Below are 22239 nucleotides of genomic sequence, written 5' to 3' on the forward strand. Positions count from 1 at the left end.
AACCTCATCCCGCCCCCTTGACCTGTCCGTCCTCCCTGGACTGACCTATCCCCTCCCTAACTCCCCACCTACACTCACCTTTACTGGCCCCATCCCCGCCTCTTCGACCTGTTTGTTTCCTCTCCACCTATCCTCTCCTCTATCCATCTTCTATCCGCCTCCCACTCTCTCCCTATTTATTTCAGAACCCCCTTCCCCTCCCCCTTTTCTGATGAAGGGTCTAGGCCCGAAACGTCAGCCTCTCTGCTCCTATGATGCTGCTTGGCCTGCTGTGTTCATCCAGCCCTGCACCTTGTTGCCTCCATCTCCCTGATTGGTTGGAAGAATAACATCGCCTCTCCCTCCGCTCGAAGGGGAGGGTGGGGATTATGGGGCACACACGCCCGTCGTCCTCTGATTGGTTGGTGGACAAGCAGATCCTGTGCCATTCTCCGTCCCGCCCGTTGCTTGCTTATTGGTCGTTAGACGTCGTGCTGTTGCGGTGTGTACGCACAGCTAATTGTGATTGCGAGCCGGGATCAGCGGAAAGAATGAAATGTTCCTCCATGACATTCTCAAACGGTCAGTGAAGATTAAAGAGGAGGGCAGCGTTGGTGTGAAATGCAAGAGGTTTGCGTCATTGCCCAGATTAGGTCTCGAGCCCCAAACATGGCTTTTCCGGTGCCGCGATTTAGGCGGCAGAGAGCCTCAGGCTTCTTCCGTGAAACAGGCCATCCACCGCCGGCGCTTCCGCTTCTGGGTTTAGTGGGAAGTGCGCAGTTGCGGTTGGCGCTATGATGTCACAATAACAGGGCGGGGTTCTGTTTTTCCTCAGAGATCGTACGAACTGCAGATGCTGGAGAATCTGAGATAACAAGTTGTAGAGCTGGATGAACACAGCAGGTCAAGCAGCATCAGAGGAGCAGGAAGGCTGACGTTTCGGGCCTAGACCCTTCTTCAGAAATGAGGGTGGGGAAGGGCGTTCTGAAATAAATAGGGAGAGAGGGGGAGGTGGATAGAAGATGGATAGAGGAAAAGATAGATGGAGAGGAGACAGACAGGTCAAAGAGGTGGGGATGGAGCCAGTAAAGATGAGTGTAGGTGAGAAGGTAGGGAGGAGATAGGTCAGTCCAGGGAGGACGGACAGGTCAAGGGGGCGGGATGAGGTTAGTAGGTACGAGATGGGGTACGGCTTGAGGTGGGAGGAGGGGATAGGTGGGAGGAAGGACAGGTTAGGGAGGCGGGGACAAGCTGGCCTGGTTTTGGGATGCAGTAGGGGGAGGGGAGATTTTAAAGCTTGTGAAGTCCAAATTGATACCGTTGGGCTGCAGGGTTCCCATGCGGAATATGAGTTGCTATTCCTGCAACCTTCAAGTGGCATCGTTGTGGCACTGCAGGAGGCCCAGGATGGACATGTGGTCTGAGGAATGGGAGGGGGAGTTGAAATGGTTCGCGACCGGGAGGTGCAGTTGTTTAGTGCGAACAGAGCGTAGGTGTTCTGCAAAGCAGTTCCCCAGCCTCTGCTTGGTTTCCCCGATGTAGAGGAGGCCACAACGGGAACAGCGGATGCAGTATACCACATTAGCAGATGTGCAGGTGAACATCTGCTTGATGTGGAAAGTCTTCTTGGGGACTGGGATGGGGGTGAGGGGGGAGGTGTAAGGGGAAAGTGTAGCACTTTCTGCAGTTTCAGGGAAAAGTGCCGGGTGTGGTGGGGCTGGACGGAAGTGTGGAGCGGACAAGGGAGTCACGGAGAAAGTGGACCCTCCAGAATGCAGATCAGGGTGGGGAGGGAAAAATGTCTTTTGGTGTTGGGGTCGGATTGCAGATGGCGGAAGTGTTGGAGGATGATGCGTTGGATCCGGAGGTTGGTGGGGTGGTACGTGAGGACGAGGGGGATTCTGTTTTGGTTGTTATTGTGGGGAGGGGGTGTGAGGGATGCGTTGCAGGAAATGCGGGAGACACGGTCGAGGGTGTTCTCGACCACTGAGGGGGGGAAGTTACAGTCCTTGAAAACAAGGACATCTGAGATGTACGGGAGCGGAATGCCTCTTCCTGGGAGCAGATGCGGCGGAGAAGAAGGAATTGGGAATAGGGGATGGCATTTTTGCAGGAAGGTGGATGGGAGGAGGTGTATTCTCGGAAGCTGTTAGGAGTCGGTTGGCTTGAAATGGATATCGGTTTCTCCGTGGTTGCCAGAGATGGAAACAGAGAGGTCCAGGAAGGAAAGAGAGGTGTTAGAGATGGTCCAGTGAACTTAAGGTTTGGGTGGAAGGTGTTCGTGACGTGGATGAACTGTTCAAGCTCCTCGTGAGAACACGAGGCGGTGCCGATACAGTCCCCAAGAAGACTTTCCCCATCAAGCAGATGTTCACCTGCAACTGGTATACTGGATCCGCTGTTCCCGTTGTGGCCTCCTCGACATCAGGGAAACCAAGCAGAGGCTGGGGGACCGCTTTGCAGAACTCCCACGCTCGGTTCGTTCTGAACAACTGTACCTCCCAGTCACGAACCATTTCAACTCCCCCTCCCATTCCTCAGACAATGTGTCCATCCTGGGCCTCCTGCAGTGCCACAATGATGCCAGAAACAGCAACTCATATTCCGCTTGGGGACACTGCAGCCCAATGGTATCAATGTGGACTTCAAAATCTCCCCCCGCCCTACTGCATCCCAAAACCAGCCCAGCTCGTCCCCGCCTCCCTAACCTGTCCTTCCTCCCACCTATCCCCTCCTCCCACCTCAACCCCCACCCCCATCTCCTACCTACTAACCTCATCCCGCCCCCTTGACCTGTCCGTCCTCCCTGGACTGACCTATCTCCTCCCTAACGCCCCCCCTACACTCACCTTTACTGGTTCCATCCCCGCCTCTTTGACCTGTCTGTTTCCTCTCCACCTATCGTCTCCTCTATGCATCTTCTATCTGCCTGCCCCTCTCTCCCTATTTATTTCAGAAACCCCTTCCCCTGCTCCATTTCTGAAGAAGGGTCTCGGCCCGAAACGTCCGCCTTCCTGCTCCTCTGATGCTGCTTGGCCTGCTGTGTTCATCCAGCTCTGCACCTTGTTATTTATGTTTTTCCTCCTCCAGTTCACGCACTCCCTCTTCCATCACCCTCCCACAACTCTTGTCCTCCCCATCCCTCATCTGCCCCAATGTCTCCATCTGGACCTCTGCTGTTTTGTTTTATTACTCCCGGTGTGAGATTTTACAGCGGTAAAAGTGCAATATGTAGGTCAGATGAAGCTGGAAGTGATAAAAAGCAGCGATCCCACCAGAATCCAACTCATGTAACCCCCCTGTAAACTGAGATTTGTCTTAGCAGCTGGGTGTCTGACTGAATCCTTCCTGCACGTGGAAGTCCCCGGGATGACTGCATCATTGGGTGGCCAGCTCAGGTGGGAAACTGTATTCCCTGTGGTTCTGATATTTCCTCAGTATCTCTGTCTCTCCTAGCTTGGTGATGAGATAAATTCTAATCCAATGGACAGAGCATCCATATCGTTTCTGTCAACAGTGAAGCTGTTTACACAGAGATTGTAGGAACTGCAGATGCTGGAGAATCTGAGGTAACAAGGTGTAGAGCTGGATGAACACAGCAGGCCAAGCAGCATCAGAGGAGCAGGAAGGCTGACGTTTCGGGCCGAGACCCTTCTTCAGAAATGGATCAGTTCACAAGAACAATCACTCAGTCTGTGTAACTGGTTACAACCGTTTCTGCAGTCTACTGGAAGATCATATGTAATAGAAGCAGGAATAGGCTAGTCCACCCCCTGACCCTGTTCCACCATTCAAAAGGATTGCAGCTGATCTGCCATTCCTTATGTCTGCTTTCCAGTGTTTTTCCTATAACCCTTAATTCCCCTGCTGATCTATCTCAACCTTAAAAATACACAATAACTTTGCCCTGTCAGCTCTTTGTGGAAAGAAGTTCCAAAGACTCTCAACCCCCTGAGAGGAAAATTCTCCTCATTTCAGCTTTCAATTGACTATGCTTTCTGCTCCTAGGCTCTCAAATGAGAGGGAATATCCTCTCAGCATTCCTCTGTCAAACCACTTCAGAACCTGATTAGAACAATGAGAGGTGATCTCATTGAAGCAAACTCCAATCCATTTCTGAAGAAGGATCTAGGCCTGAAACGTCAGCCGTCCTGCTCCTCTGATGCTGCTTGGCCTGCTGTGTTCATCCAGTTCTACACCTTGTTATCTCCAACCCATAGTGTCCCACTTACTCAATCTGTGTCACTGGTTAAAGATCTTTTCACTGTGTGCTGTGTTAGAACCCTCGATGAGATTTTAAAAATCATTTTTGGTTTGAATCTGAGAGCTGAATGGCGACCTCTGGACTTTTAGCAGCAGTTGTGTTAAAAAAAAAAGAAGCTGTTGGAACACCTTTGTGGAACATGCTTTGTGGAACACCTATGTTTGTTTCGTGACAAACGACTGCACCTCCCACTCGTGAACCACTTCAACTTCCCCTCCCACTCCTTGGACGACATGTCCATCCTGGGCCTCCTCCAGTGCCACAACAATGTCACCCGAAGGCTGCAGGAACAGCACCTCATATTTCGCTTGGGAACCCTTCAGCCCAATGGTCTCAATGTGGACTTCACAAGCTTCAAAATCTCCCCACACCCGACCTCATCCCAAAACCAGCCCAGCTTGTCCCTGCCTCCTTGACCTCTCTGTCTTTTCTCCCACCTATCCGCTCCTCCCACCTCACTGACCAAACCCCACGTCCCCACCTACTAGCCTCATCTCCACCTCCTTGAACTGTCCGTCTTCCCTCAATCGACCAACCCCCATCCCAACTCCCTACCTACACTCACCTTTACTTCCCTGCCTCCTTGACCTTTCCGTCTTCTCTCCACCTATCTACTCCTTCATCTACCTTCCATCACTGCCTCTTCCCCCCCCCACCATTTATTCTCAAGTCCCCTTCCCCTCCCCCATTTCTGAAGAAGGGTCCAGACCTGAAACATCAGCTTTCCTACTCCTCTAATGCTGCCTGGCCTGCTGTGTTCATCCAGCTCTACACTTTGTTATCTCAGATTCTTCAGCATCAGAAGTTCCTAGTATGTCTGATATAAAAGTTGTTGTTTGTTTCCGAGGCCAGGCCTGGAAGTTAATTGCAGTTTGCTTCTTGATCAAAAACTCTGTCGACTCATTTGGCCGTTAATGAGGTCAGTATCTGGGAACTGACGCCAGCAAGTCTGGGAGAGATACATGATCAAATGGAAGGAAGGGCCAGAGGTTTTCGAACTGGGGCTTTCTGAGAACTGGAGCTTTCTGTTTGGCTGTTAGTGCTACAGCATGAAGGTTTGACAATACTACGTACCTGCGAAACAATGCATCATGGAAGCTGCTTAAGTAATCTGGTCAGTTTTGTTTTGGTTTCTTTACTTATCCCATGGCTGTATATCTGTCTTTGTTTCCAGCCCCATTCACACCAAAGGTTATTGGGTTAAATCATTGCTGTGTTCATTGAGGATAGAAAACAAGAGACAGAGCAGCCACTCCAGAAGCTTCCAAAATCTCTGTGCACCTCTTTGACCTGCTTGAATTGTTGCAGTCTGTGTGGTGAAGTTCCTCGAAGATTGCTGTTTGTTAAGGAGTTAAAGGATTTTAATCCAGTGGTGATAAGGTAGTGCTGATATCTGTGACAGTTTTTTTCATGTTTTTGTATCACACCTTCAACAGAATAGGAACACAGAAAATAGGAACAGTGTTTCTGTTTCCTGTCTGCCAGCCAGTTTTATATTCCCGTGATTACCCAGTCCCAAGTGCTTTACATGCTAATCTCTTCTGTAGGACCTTTTGAACGCCTTCTCTTTGCATTCTTGAAACATTCCAGCAGATTTGTCCAGCATGATATGCCTTTCGTAAATCCATGCTGACTGACTTTGTCCAATCCTGTCACTGTTTTCCAATGTTGGGCGAACTAGTCTATAATTCCATGTTTTCTCTCCACCTCCTTTTTTAGACAGTGGGGTTACATTAGCTACCCTCCAATTCATAGGAACTGTTCCAGAGTCTAAAGAATCTTGAAAAATGGCCATCAATTTTCTTTCTTTAGATTTAAGCCCATAGTTTCAGAATGCATCCACTATCTCTCAGGCCATTTTGTTAAGTACTCTGTGCTGTAGATTTCCAGGTGCTGCGATTTGTTAGCTTTTAATCCATCGATTTTCCGAATACCATCACCTTCCTAATACTGATTTCCTTCTGATGTGTTCCCTAGCATTTTCGGGATATTATTTGTGTCATCCTTTGTGATGACAGAACCAAAATATGTAGTTAATTGATCTGCTAACTCTTTATTCCAAATATATCTTCCCTGTTTCTGATTGTAAGGGATTTGTTTTCATTTTTTTTTTCCCTTCATTAAATCTTTAGGAGCTTTTACAATTAGTTTGTGTGTTCCTCACAAGCTTATCCCCCTTAGACTTTATCTTTCCCAACTTAATCAGTCTCTTCATCCTCTTTTACTGAAATCTGAACTGCTCCCAGTCTTCAGGTCTGCTGCTCTTTTTAGCCGATTTATATGCCTCTTCCTTGGATCCAGTATTATCCCTAATATCCCTTGTTAGACATGGCAGGGTCACCTTTCCTGTTTTATTTAGTGTCTGACAGGAATGAACAACAGTTGCAGTTCCTCCAAGTGCTCTTTAAATGTTTGTTGTTCTTTTTACGTTACATCCCCCAATTTATTGTAGCCTGCTCATGCCTTATGCCATCGTAATTTCCTCCACTTAGAATTTGGCCCTGAGTCTCAGAATCAACTCTGTCACACTCCATTTTAATGAGGAGTTCTATTGCTGAGTTCCTCATTCTCCCACAAGGGACCTCACATGGCTGGATTGCCAATTATTCCCTTTGCATTACACAATTAACATTTTGAAATTAAAAGTTGCCACAGTCTCAGAAGACCATAGGATTGTCTGTCACTTGGCGGAGGAAGAGAGAAAAGGCTAATGGGCTTTTACCTGAGGATCACCATGCTTCAGGCAAGGGCAAGGTTAAGAATGTGGGACCCCCATGGCGAACTCAGGTGGTACAGGAATTGAGCACGTGCTGTTGGCGTCACTCTCAATTGCAAATCAGCCGTCCAGCCAACTGAGCTAACCCACACCCAGCCATTACACAATACACATTTGAGATGGCCTGTCTCCATTTGGGACCTCAATGTATTGATCTAGAAAATCAGTTCATATACATTCTAGGAATTTCTTCTTTATGGTATTGTTACTGATTTCACATGCTCAATCAACGTGCAATTTGAAGTCACCCACGATAACCACAAGATCACAAGATGTCGGAGCAGAATTAGGCCATTCGGTCCATTGTGTCTGCTGTACCACTTGATCATGGCTGATACGTCTTTCAACCCCATTCTCCTGCCCCCTGCCTTTTGCCTTCTCCTGTAATACTTGATTCCCTCACAAATGAAGAACCTATCCATCTCTGTCATAAATACACTCCACAGCTTTCTACAGCAATGAGCCCCACAGAATTACCACCCTCTGGCTGAAGAAATGCCTCCTCATCTCAGTTCTGAAGGGTTGTCCCTTCACTGTGAAGCAGTGCCCCCGGGTTCTAGTCTCTCCTCCTGGTTGTAACATATTCTCTGCATCCATCTATCAGGCCTCTCAGTATTCTGTAAGTTTCAATCATATAGTTCAATTAGGTAACTGAAACCTGAAGTTTCTGTATTCGACAGCACGATCCAAAGCCGACTTTAATTGTATAAATCCTGCCTCCTCTTGTTTAGAATTAGAATCTCTCCAATGGGGAAAAAGGCCATTCGGCTCAACAAGTCCGCACCCACTGTCTGAAGAGCATTCCATCCAGACTCCCACCCCTACTCTATCTCTGCATTTCCCATGGCCAATCCACCTAACCTGTACATCTTTGGACTGTAGGAGGAAACTGGAGCACCTAGAGGAAACCCACGCAGACATGGGGACAATGTCCAAACTACACACAGACAGTCGTCCAGGACTGGAATTGAACCCCGGTTCCTGGCGCTGTGAGGCAGCAGTGCTAACCACAGCTACCGTGCCACACTGAAATGCAATACCTCGCATTTACCAAAATAAAACTCCATCTGCCACTCCTTAGCCCATAAACCTAATTGATCAAGATCTCTTTGTAATCTTAGATAACCCTCTTCACTGTCCACCATACTACCAATTCTGGTGTCATCTGCAAACTTAGTAACCATGCCTTCTATACTCTCATTTTGATAATTTATATAAATGACAATCACAAGTTGATCCAGCACTGATCCCTGTGGAACAATGCTGGTCACAGGTCTCCAGTCCAAAAAGCAACCCTCCATCTCCTCCACACCCTGTCTTCTGTTGTTAAGTGAATTTTGCATTCAATTGGCAAGCTCACCCTTTACTTTACTCATTAGTCTACCATGTGGAACCTTGTCAAGGGCTTTACTAAAGTTCAAGTAAACAATGTTTACTGCTCTGCCCTCATCGATCATCTTGGTTACTTCGTCAAAAAAACTCAGTCAAATTTGTGAGACATGATTTCCCTCACACAAAACCATGCTGACCATCCCTAATCATTCCTTGCCTCTCTAAATGCTGTCTTTCTGAATCACCTGCAACAACTTACCCACCACCGAAGTCAGACTCACGGGTCTATAGTTCCCAGGCTTTTCTCTACATCCCTTCTTAAACAAAGATATAACATGAGTCACTCTCCAGTCATCCGGCACCTCACCCATATTTATAGATGACAAAAATATTTCTGCAAGAAACCCTGCAATTTCCTCCCTTACTTCCCACAATGCCCTGGGATACACTCGATCAGGTACCGGAGATTTATCCATCCGTCTTCAATACAGAAATATTTATTTCCCCGAGTTCTTTAGTCTCCTTCAGTCCAACTTTTCCATGCCGACCAGGTTTCCCAAACTGAACTAGTCCCACATGCTTGCGTTTAGTCCATATCCCTCCAAACCTTTCCTGTTCATGTACATGTCCAAATTCCTTCAAATGTTGTAAATGTACTTGCGTCTACCATTCCTCTGGCAGTTCTAAATACAAACTATCCTCTGTTTGAAAAGGTTGCCCCTTGGTCCCTATAAATCTTTTTCCTTTTACCTTAAAACATTACTGTCCAGTTTTGATCTTTCCTATCCAAGGGAAAAGACCTTTGCTGTTCACCTTATCTATACCCCTCATGATTTTATAAACCTCTATGAAGTCACTACTCAACCTCCTATGTTTCAGTGGAAAAAAAGACCCAGCCTATCCAGTCTCTCCTCATAACTGAAACCCTCGAGTCCTAGTGACACACAAACTCCAAGTGTAGCATGAAGCCACAGACAGTAGATAGTTAATCTAGCTGTGAGAAACTTCACATAGTCTCCATTTCTTTGGCCCTTGGTCAAACAGTTTGCCAACAGGAACTGTCCAGCTACATATATGGAGAGTGAACATTTGGGTGAGCTTTCTCCACAGTCAAAGATGTGAAATATTCATTTAATATCTCTCCCATGTGCTGAGTTTCAGCACAAAGACGTCTTCCTTGATCTTTAAGGTGTCTAACTCACTCTCGATATGCTCGCTTGCAGTATATGTGCTTGTAGAATCTCTTTGGATAATTCTTAGCCTTTTCAGATAAGGTTATCTCATATCCCCTCTCTGCCTTCCTGATCACCCTCTACATACTTTATACCGTTTAAGAAATTCACTTGAACCCAGTTGTCTATAACTAATATGTGCTTCTTTTTCATTCTTGGCTAAAGCCTTCATATCTTTGTTCATCCATTGTTCTCTATTCATACCAGCCTTCTCTTTCACTCCAACAGGAACACCATGGAACAGAATGGCTCTGAGCTCTTGTTATCACACTGTTGAAAGCCCCCCACTTATCCAGCGTTTGTCTACCTGTGAACAGTGTACACCGACCACTTCTCAAAAGTTCTTGTCTCGTACTGTTAAAATTTGCCCATCTCCAATTAAGAACTAACTTTTAGGGAAGCCTTATCCTTTTCCATAACTGTTTTAAAACTGATAGAATTATGATCACTCATCCCAAAGTGTTCCTCTGCTGTCACTTCAGTCACTTGCTCTGCCTTATTACTCAAGAGAAGGTAAAGTTTTGCCCCTTCTCTAATAGGAACATTTACATGGAGTCATACAGCACAGAAACAAACCCTTTGGTCCAACTAGTGCATGCCGAACATAATTCCGAGGTAAACTAGTCCCATTTGTCTGCTCCTGGCCCATATAACTCCAAATGATTCCTATTCATGTACTTATCCAACTGTCTTTTAAATGTTGTAATTTTGACCACATCTACTGTGAAGTGGCACGGTGGCTCAGTGGTTAGCACTACTGCCTCACAGCACCAGCGACCCAGGCTCGATTCCACCCTCGGGCGTCTGTCTCTGCGGAGTTTGCACATTCTCCCCAGTTTCCTCCCAGTGCTCCAGTTTCCTCCCACAATCCAAAGACGTGCAGGCTCTGTGGATTGGCCATACTAAATTGCCCGTAGTGTTGAGGGATGTGTAGATTAAGTGGGTTATATGCTCTCTGGGTTGGTGTGGTCTTGTTGGGCTGAAGAGCCTGTTTCCAAACTGTACAGATTCTATGATTCATAGTGCTTCCTCAAAAAGTTGATTACAAACAAAGAAGCACTCTCAATGTAAAAAAAAAGCCCCTCATGTCTTTTTTTAAACTTCCTCCTCTGACCTTGAAAGTATGCCCCCAAGTTTTGAATTCCCTCACCCTAGCAAAAAGGTACCTGCCATTCACTCAAAGATAGTAAGAACTGCAGATGCTGGAGTCAGAGATAACACAGTGTGGAGCTGGAGGAACATAGCTTCAGAGGAGCAGGAAAGTTGATGTTTTTGGTGGGACTCTTTTCTGTTCAATTCCCTATCTCTGGGGGGCAAAAAAAAAATCCTATCCTGACCAACCTGTCCCCATAACTCAGGCCTACCAGTCCTGGCAACATTCTCATGAATCTTCTTTGCACACTTTCCAGTTTAACTGTGTCTTTCCTATTGCAGGGTGACCAAAACAGTACACAGTACTCCAAGTGTAGCCTCACCAATTAGTTATACACCTTTAACATAACATCCCTGTACTCAGTGCCTCGACCAATGAAGGCCAGCATGTTAAATGCCTTCTTCACCACCCTGTCTACATGTGACACCGCTTTCAACAAACCATGTACTTGTACTCCTAGGTCCCTCTGTTCCACACTACTCCTCAGGACGTTACCATTTACTGTATAAGTCCTACCTTGGTTTGACTTTCCAAAGTGCAACACCTCACACGTAACTGTATTGAATTGCATTTGCCACTCCTCAGCCCACTTCCCCATCTGATCAAGATCCCTCTGTATTTTTTTGGTAACCTTCCTCACTATCAACAATACCTCCTAATTTTGTATCATTCTCAAACTTAATAGTCATGAACACCTCCCATCCACCAATCCATGGTGACTATGTGTAATCAGACCTTAACTATCCAAATGTTGGTTGATGGTGTCCCTCGGTGTGCTCTCCAATAACTTGCCTACCACTGATGTCCGGCTCACTGACCTGGAATTCCTTGGCTTGTCTTTACTATTTTTCTCAAACAATGGAACATTAGACACCCTCCCGTTTTCCAGAACTTCACCAGTGGCTAAAGATGAAGCAAAAATCCTTGCAAGGGCCTCTGCAATTTCTTCCCTACATTCCCATAATGTCCGAGAATGGACTTGATCAGGCTCAGGGGATTCATCCACCTTAATGCGCTTTAATGCTGCAAACACCACCTCTCTGGTAATACATATGCAGTCCAAAACATCTCCACTTGTTTCGCTTATTTCCTTAGCTTGCGTGATTCTCTCCTCAGTAAATACTGAGGAGAAATATTAAAAATTTCCCCCCATTTAAATTTTTGAAGATGTCCATGTGAACTGTTTTCAAAACACAATATTTCTTTCACTGAGTTCTCTAGCCTCCCTTTCTTTCTCTACAGTAAAAACTGATGTGAAATATTCCTTTAAAATCTCTCTCATACCCTGAGGTTCAACACAAAAATAACCTCTTTCATCCCTATGGGGCCCTGCTCGCTCTCTAGTTGCTCTCTTTCCCTTAATGCACTTGTAGAATCACTTTGGATTATCCTTAACCTTTTATCTATCAAGGCAATTTCATGTCCCCTCTTTGCCTTAATGATCTCCCGCTTAAGAATGCCCCTATGAATCAAGAGATTCATTTGAACCCAGTTGTTTACATCTAACATATGATTACTACTTCTTGCCTGAAACCTAAAGATCTTTTTCATCCACTGTTCTCTAATCCTAGCAGCCTTACCTTTTACTTTAACAGGAAAATAACTGACTCTGAACTCTCGCTAGCACACTTTTGAAAGCCTCCCACTTATCAGACGTGCCTTTACCTGCAGTCTATTCCAATCAACTTTTGAAAGTTCTTTTCTCATACCATTAAAATTTGCCTTACTCCAATTAAAAACTTTTAACTTTTATGGAAGGCATATCGTTTTCCACAATAGTTTTAAAACTGACAATTATTATCACTGGACCCAAAGTGTTCCTTTACTGTCACTTCAGTCACTCACTATGCCTTATTACCCAAGAGAAGCTCAAGTATTTTTTCTTTCTGTTCTTGAACACATTTAACAAATTACTCACCATCCAAACCTTTAACATTATGGCAGTCTCAGTCAATGTTTGAAAAATTAAAGTCAGCGATTATTAAACTTTATTTTTCTTACAAATATCTGAGATCTGCCTACATGTTTATTCCTCAATTTCCCTCTCACGATTGAGGTCCTATAGTAAAATCACACCAGATGATCATTACTTTCTTTTTTCTAATTTCAACCCATATGTTTTTCACTGGATAATTCTTTACAAGTACCTCTTCTAGTTACAGCAGTAAAGTTTTACCTAAGAAAAAAGCCACTCCCTCTCCTCTTTTGCCTCCCTTTCTATCCTTCCTATTGCTTCTGAAATCTGGAACATTAGTATGGGCAAAAGATCTTCCAGGTGGTGTATAATGTAGGAAAATGTGAAATCATTCACTTCGGCAAGAAGAATAAATAAGAGCAGAATATTCCTTTAATGGTGAATGATTACACAATTCTGAGGTGCAGAGGGATTTAAGGTTTATAAAGTATGAGTTACGAAGTTAGTATGCAGACATAGTATGTAATCATAGGGCCATACAGCATGGAAACAGACCCATTGGTCCAACTAGTCCATGCTGATTATGTTCCCAAACTAAACTAGTCTCATCTTCCTGCATTTGGTCCATATCGCTTCAAACCTTTCGAATTCATATACTTATCTAAATGCCTTTTTAAACATTGTAACTGTACCCGTATCCATCACTTCCTCTGGTAGTTCATACCACACACCAAGCACTCTGTATGTAAAAAAAAAAGTTGTCCCTCATGTCTTTTTTAAACCTTCCTCGTCTCACCTTAAAAATATGCCCCCTAGTTTTGAGCTCCCCCACCTGAGGGAAAAGACTTTTTCTATTCACCTTATGTATGTCCTTGCGTATTTTTATAAACCTCTATAAGGTCACACCTCAACCTCCTACCTTCCAGTGAAAGAAGTACCAGCCTAATTTTATAACTCAAACTGTCCATTCTTGGCAATATCCTGGTAATTTTTTTTTTCTGAAACCACACCACTTTAATAATATCCTAACTGTAACAGGATGATCAGAATGGCACACAGTACTCCAGAAGAGGACTCACCAACATCCTTGACAACCGCAACATAACGTCCCAACTCCTGTACCCAAAGGCCTGAGTAATGAAGACAATTGTGCTGAATGCCTTCTTAGCCACCCTGTCTACCTGTGACACGAATTTCAAAGAATGACCTTGGTCTCTCTGTTCTACAACACTACCCAGAGTCCTACCACGAATTGTATAAGTCCTGCCCTTGTGAAGAATTGCACTTTGGTAAAATAAACATTTATCCAAATAAAATTGATTCTGCCACTCCTCAGCCCATTGACCCAATTTATGAAGATCTCTCTGTAATCCAGAAAGCCAATACAAGGAATAAAGTTATGGCTGTAATTATGGGTGACTTCAACCTACATTTAAATTGAGCAGATCACATCGGTAGCAAGATGATAGAGGAGGAATTCCTAGCGTGTATATGGTACAATTTTATGCTGAAGAAGTAGATGGGTATTGGGTAGTGAGAAAGGGATAATTGACGATCAAGCTGAGCATGGGCCCTTAAGAGTGACCACAGTGGGATAGAATTCTTCATTAAGATGGAGAGTGATGTTGTAGTTTATGAGACTACGTTCCCGTAGTTACGTGAAATAAGTTATAATGGTCTGAGGCATGAGCTGGTTGTGTTAAATGGGTGATGGGAGATGGTAATGGCAAACATTGAAAGAGGTCGTGGACAATGTATGAAAGTTATTCATCCCAGTCTGGCATAAGAACAAAATGGGAAACATGGTCAAACCACAGCAGGGAAAGGGAAATGAATGGGTATTAAATTTAAGGATGCAGCATACAAGTTAGGTGAATAAAACAACAGACCTGAGGATTGGGAACAGTTTAGATTTCAGCAAAGGGAGACAATAAGAGGGAGAAAATAGAAAATGAGAGTACACTTGCAGAGACCACATAAACCTATAGCATTTTTTTTATTCATTCACAGGATATGGGCCTCGCTGGCCAGGCTAGAATTTATTGCCCATCCCTGATTGCCCAGAGGGCTGCCAAGAGTCAACTGCGTTGCTGTGGGGCTGGAGTCACGTGTAGGCCAGACCGGGTAAGGATGACAGTTTCTTTCCCTCAAGGACATTAGTGAGCCAGATGGGTTTTTCCTGACTATCAACAACTGTTTCATGATCATCATTAAACTCTTGATTGAAGATTGATAGTAAAACATTAGTCGAGAAGAATGCAGGGTCTCCTGCAATCAGAAACAGGGAATTTATAACGGGGTACAAAGTGATGACAGACTCAATTAAATATGTCTGAGATTTTCAAAAAGAAGTGCAAAAATAATGTCACAAAATTAAGGGGATCACACAGTCCAATGGGAAGGTGGAATTGAAAGAAATTAGTATTGGTAGGAAAATGATATTGGGCAAACTAATGGGATAACAGGCAGATAAATCCCAGAAGATTGACAACCTTCAACTCAGAGTACCTTAGGAAGTAGCCCTAGAAATAACAGATGCAGTAGTGGTTATCCTCCAAAATTCTGTAGACTCTCAAAGTTTCTAAGGATTGGAGGGTAGCAAATGTAACCCCAGTATTTAAGAAAGGAGTCAGACAGAAAACAGGGAATTTGCACTGCATTGATGGTGAGAAAAAAGTGTTAGGGTCCACTACTTAAGGGTGGAAAAACAGAGTACTTGGAAGACAGTGACAAGATGGACAGAATCAGCAGAGCCGGTTGTATTTGTCATGAATTCTCTTCAAGCTACTAACCATTCTGACTTGGAAACAATTGCGATTCCTTCAATTTTGCTGCGTCAAAATCCTGAATTCCCTCCCTAACAGTATTATGGATCCACCTACATCTCATGGACTACTGTGGTTCACAAAGGCAGATCACTACCACCTTCTCAATGGCAACTAGGCTCAACCAGCAATGCCCACAGGAATTAAAGCAAAACAATATCAAGGCCAAATTTGAATATGGAATTGAAGCCCAAATAGATTAACTTTGACCTTCTTGAGGCTTGAGGGGCAGATTGGACTACTCTGGTTCCTATTTCGTATATACTCTACACCGTCTATCAAAATGCATCATCTCACCAGGAATGGTGTATTCCCTGGAATTTAGAAGGATGAAGACTGATTTGATTCAAATTTTACAGATGTTAATTGAAGCTGGTCAGGGGAATAGAGAGGAACTAACCCACTGGGTGGATGAAATTGGAGCTCAAACACCCTCCTCACCCCCAGTAATCAGACAAGACTCGAGTTTCTTTGTTCTCCAGTTTATTTGAGCATAAGAATGAGTAACAACAGTAAGCCACTCGGCCCTTCGAGCCAGTTCTGCGACTCAATAAGATCACGGCTGATGTGATTTCAGCCTCAGCTGTATGTGCCTGCATATCCCCAAATATCTTTCATCATTTTGGTCATCAAGAATTTGTCTGCCTTTGACTTTTAAAAAATAAATTGTGCATCCACTGCCTTTTGACGAAGGTAATCACAAAGATGCTCAACCCTCTGAGAGAAAAGAAATGTCCCTCATCATTTCAAATGGACTCACCCTTACCTTTAAACAATCACCCTCAGTTCTAGGACAAAAACAAAGTTGCTGGAAAAGCTCAGCAGGTCTGGCAGCATCTGTGAAGGAAAAAACAGAGTTAACGTTTCGGGGCGGTGACCCTTCCTCAGTTCAGAACTACAAATCTGAACCGAAATATTAACTCTGTTTTTTGCTTCACAGATGCTGCCATACCAGCTGAGCTTTTCCAGCAACTTTGTTTTTGTTCCTGCTTTGGAGCATCCACAGTTCTCTTGGTTTTTACCCTCAGTTTTAGATTCTTCCACAATAAGGGACTATGTTTTCAACATCCACATGGTCAGGTCCCCTCAGGATCTTTTATAGAATAGAATCCCTACAGTGTGGAAACAGGCCATTCAGCCCAACAAGTCCACACTGACCATCAGAGCATCCGCCCAGGCCCATCCCCTATAACCCAACTGAACACTACAGGCAATTTAGTATGGCTAATCCACTTAGTCTGCACATCTTTGTACTGTGGGAGGAAACCCATGCAGACACGGGGAGAATGTGCAAACTCTACAAAGACAGTCGCCCGAGGGTGGAATTGAAACCAAGTTCCTGGGACTGTGAGGCAGCAGTGCTAACCACTGAGCCACCATGCTATCCCTTTTTATGTTTCAATTTAGTCTCCTCTTTGTTTTCTAAACTCCAGGGGATACAGGCATAGCCTGTCTAGCCTTTCCTCATGAAGCAATCCACTCGTTGCATGTATTATTCCATTAAAGCTTCTCTGAAATACTTCCAATGTAGTAACAACTTTCTGTAAGTTTAATTACATGGAACACCATACTCTAGATACAAGTGTCACAAGCACAATGGCGGACTGTATCTGAAGGTGGCCCATGAATTCTCACTTGCTTACTGTATTGCTTTTTCAGCAAGCTTAGGTCATTTACATTTATCCAATTACAGACTGTCACAGCTTACGGTCAGATAGTCGTACAGTTTGTATTGTTATACAGAGAGCATTGTTGTGGTATCACTCAAACCTCCCACTCTGCTGGCTGTGCAGAAATAATGACTAGCCCTGCAACCAGTTCCCAAAGCCCAATTTCTCCTGTACTTATCAACATCTGTCTTTTCGAGGATATTAATGATCCAGGAAGGTTTTTATGACAATCCAGCAGTTTCATTCCACTTTTGACTGTTTTAAATTTATTTTCCAGGGAATTGAGAAGGGAGAATTTACAGACAGGCAGTTCAACTCAAACATTGGATCAAGAGCTGCCAGTAACACTCAGATCTCAGAAACTTTGAACATGGAAGGTAAAAGCATCGTTCACAGTGAAGAGAAACCATACGCGTGGTCTGTGTGGACAAGCCTTCAGTTAATCGTCTGGACTGTTGAGACATAAATGCAATCAAAACAGGTTGACAACAATGACATCAAGCAGCACTTGCTTTGCAACATTATGGTCATGGATCTCAGTATAAGTTAAGCAAATGCCACTTGGTTCCTGATCTGCTTACGTTATTGGTGCAACCATGGACGAAACAGCTGAATTCCAAATGTGAGAGTGACTATTTGCTATCTTAAGACTCCATTTGACAGATTATTGTATCAAGGAATCATAACAAAACTAGAGTCAACGGAATTAGAGAATATTATTCTCCCACTGATATTGGGTTTTGGAAAAGATTGCATCTTCAGAACTGAGTAGATCGAAACAAGGTGTATTTATTTAAACTTGTACCACATATATGCGTAAGAGGTCTTTTAAGTCTAGCTTGGAGACATTCCACCATTTGCAGCTCAAAACAACATATTAAGACATTTTCATGTCAAAATGTTTGCTGTAACATTGGCATAAAATAAATTATATGTCACTTGTTTACTGCAGACAGGATGTTGTTCAGTTTCTTTCAAAGTGCTGAGTCCTCTAATTTGAACATTAGATCCAGTTCACATCATCTTCAGAGCTTCTTTGCCCCAGCATCAGCGCACAGCACCCAAGCCTTCCCTTATGAATAACACTTACGTGGCAATCCTAAGCTATACAGCTGGTGTCTGAACCCTAAGTAACTGCTGATGTTTCACTGTTATAGATACGCAGTTAAACTACCAGAACCACAAGAACTGTGGCCTCATATGGTTGTATTTGACTTTTAGCTCTGTGCTCTCCTGTTCGTCCAAGCTTATTGGCTACTTGTTCTGTGTTTTAATGCTCCACTGCTTTCCTTTTATATTCCCCTTGTACACTCTCCTATCCTCCTTACCCTAGTTCACCCTGGTTGGATAATACTGAATACAGAGGAAGGTGCTTGTGATTGTAGGAGACCCACCATTCAGCTGCAGGAGTTCCTCAGGATCGGGTTCTGGTCCCAACCCCAATCAGCTGTTTCATCAATGACCTTCCCTGCGTCTTAAGAACAGAAGTGGATATGTTTGCTGATGATTGCACAATGTTTAGCACTATTTGTGACTCCTCAGATACAGAAGCAGTAGATATCTAACCACAGTATCCCTGGACAAGATTGAAGTTAGCCTGCGACTTGACAGAGAACATTTGCACCAACAAGTACCAACAAATAATAACCAAGCCTGAGAAATGAAAACGCAACCACCATCAATTGGCATTCAATGGTTTTATCTTCATTGAAGTCAGCATTATCGTTTTTCTGGGCGCTAATATTGATAAGAAACTGAACTGGACCTGCCATCTAAATACTGTGCCTACAAAAGTAGGTCAGAGGGAAGAGATTCTATGGTGATTAATTCAAATTGTGACTCCCCAAAGCCTGTGCATCCTCAGGAGTGTAACAGAACACACTCCAATTGCTTGGATGGATGCAGCTCCAACAACACTCAAGAAACACGACTCCATCCAGGACAATGCAACTAAACTAGTGCCCCATTCAGTGTTCAGCATTTACTCCGCTCACCACTGAGATACAGTGGTAGCAGAGTGCACCATCTACAAGATGATCCTTTGACGGAGCCTTTCAAGCCTGCAAACTGTACCACCTGGAAGGACAAGCGCAGAAGATGCATCGAAACACCACCACCTGCAAGTTCCCTTCTAAGGTGCATATCATCCTGACTTGGAGTGGCATCATTGAGTGGTGCAGCAGACTTGATGAGCCAAAATGCCTATGTCTGCTCTCCATCCTTTATCATGATTTTGATTAATGCAGTGTTCAGTCCTCTAGCTGTTCTCTAAACTGGTGTTTGCTAAACCTCGAGCATCTTTTTCCGCACCTTACATTCCAGAGTGTGGTCAAGAACACAAAGTATCCCAAAACCCTCTCGACCACCTGATCTCCCTGTCCAAACATCTTGAGTGACCTGTGAATGTCCACTTCAATGTCTCATTGTTCCTCAACACCACTTAGTATTGCTCACTTTCATTGTTCACTCTCCCTGAATTCGTTATCATTGACTTCTCTGGATTGAATTCTAGTCACCTTTTTTCTTTCCATCCTATTGATATTTCCCTGCAATCCATTGCTTTGCTCCTTATGGACAACTACATGACTAATTGTTGCATGTCATCTGCAAACTTCTAAATTATGGCTCCTACAGCTCGGTTTTAATCCTTGATCTGCATCAGAAAACAGTGGAACTCCATTGGATGAAAACTGAAAGAACAGCATTTGCCGTAAATCAGAAACAAACAAAAAGCAGAAATTGCTGGAAAAGCTCAGCAGAACTGGCAGCATCTGTGGAGAGAAATCAGAGATAACATTTCAGATTGAGTGACCCTCAGAACTCCACTGGAAACAGTTGCTCAGACATAGGCCATTCCTGGTTGGGATTAACTGCAATAACAGCAGAATCTAACCCCTGCTTTCATATGTGAATTTGCTGGTGTCTCCAGAGTTTATTTTTCCGAGTGGTCCCTTCTCACACACAGGATTGGTGAATGGCATCTCCCCAGTGTGACTGAGTAAATGAGATTACACCTCAGTGGGTAACTGAATCCTTCCCTCAGTCTGCACATTTCCCTGGTTTCTCTGCGGTGTGGGTGTCTTTGCCTCTATGTAGATTGGGCAGTCAGGTGAATTCGAGTTGATGCAGACAGGAGGCCCATTTTTCCCTGTTGTGAATGTTTATTCTTCCTTATTCTCCCACGGTATGTGGGTATCACTGGTCAGGACAGCATTTGTTGTTCATCCTCAATTCACCTTGAACTGATGTCCGAGGACAGTTAAGGGCCAAAGACATTGTTGTGGGTCTGGAGTCACTTGTATGCCCGTACAGGTAAGGATTTCCCTCCCAAGGGGACATGAATGAATGGGATTTCATGGAAATTAAAGTCATGGTCTCCGTTCCTGAAATCAGGTTTACTAACAGATTTTATTCATCAAATTTAAACTCCAGCAGCTGCCGTGTCTCAGTCCCCAGGGATTACTAGGAGATAAATCACCACTACACTTCTATCTCCCTGCTGCATTGCTTCATTGTATAGAATAACTTTCACTGTTCAGATCATCCAAGAGTGAGAGTGAACAGGAGAAGTCCATTCGGACCATCACACTGGTGTTAGCTCCTGGTGAGAAAGGGATTGAGTGAAAGGGAAAAGTATCAGCTGATGCGTGTTTGCAACATTTACAGTGTGTGTTCATATCAGAATAAATGTGGTTTCTGCAGAGTGAAGTGTTTACTGGGAGCAAGAAGCTGATGCAGAGACAATATGAGCTCAGCTGAGGTAACAAACATCAGTATATTACTGTAAATAGCAGACAATGCCTTGGATCTAGCAACCTCTGGGTTAGTGGCCCAGCACGCTCCCGCTGCACCACTCTGCTATGATCTACTATGTAACCCACAACTTAAATACATTATTACTTCCTTCTTGCTTTTGAATAAGAGCACACTTATTGACAGGCCCTCCTGGCTATACAATTCCAACGTGTCACGCCACCCAGAATGTGACAGACAGAAACGCACACACATACACACACAAACAGCAAAGTACCATTAACATATACACAATGTCAAAGGGGCTGGGCAGACCAATAACTCACTCATGATAGACTCATGATTTGTCTGAACTTGCGGTAAAGGCTAAACCAACAATTACATTCCTCATTCTGAAGAGTTCTGAAGAAGGTTCTCTGAACCGGAAACGTCAAACCTGCTTTTTCTCCACAGATGCTGTCAGACCTGCTGATCTTCTCCAGCAACTGTTTTTTGTTACATTCCTCATTGTTATTTGCCTGTGGATGATAACATTCCCTGGATTCATCTGAAAGCTATCATTTTTGCCATTCTCTCTTTATCATCCTTTTCTTGCCCTCTGCCTTGCAAAATCACATCTCACATATTGTAGGTTGTTTCACTTCCTCTCCCTATGGCGTCAAACACACTGAAAATTCCCCAGGTTCCGATTAAAAAGTCATGAATATGAAATAAGAATCAAGTTTTAAAAGACACAGAGATAAATACACAAAGAGTGAATTTAACAGGCGGGGGAGTCTGTCCGGAGATAGGGGAGCAGTGTCTAATTTGGTTGATAATTGAGATATTTCCCTGGGAGAGATCATGATCCAACAAAATAAGTTGTTTTTTTTTTCAACAAATTCTGTTTTGCTCAACTTTGCTCTGTGATATTTCCCACAGCCTGATGTCCCAATAATCCCTGCTCCATGTCAGTAAAAGCTGTTCCAAGGGAAGTTGGAGCTCACAGCCTCATTGCCATCCCCATTTCCGGTTGTATCTTCGTCGGGAGAATCCAAGCAGTTTTGGGGCCTTTCAGCGAAAGGGACCCAGCTTCGTTTTCAGCTTTAGCTGATGTCTGTATGGAGTTTGCATGTTCTCGCCATGTCGCGTTGGAGTGCTCCAGTTTCTTCCCACAATCTAAATATATGCAGGCTCGGTGACTTGGCTTCGGGAAATTGTCCCGTTGTGTGGAGGGATGTGCAGGCCAGGTAGTTCGGCCATGATAAATGCGGGTTTATGATGTTTGGCGGGTGTTACTATTTTATACATAGTAGGAACTGCAGATGCTGGAGAATCTGTGGCAACAAGGTGTAGAGCTG

Source organism: Rhincodon typus, chromosome 8 (assembly GCF_021869965.1).
Source record: "Rhincodon typus isolate 14 chromosome 8, sRhiTyp1.1, whole genome shotgun sequence".
Taxonomy (NCBI): domain Eukaryota; kingdom Metazoa; phylum Chordata; class Chondrichthyes; order Orectolobiformes; family Rhincodontidae; genus Rhincodon; species Rhincodon typus.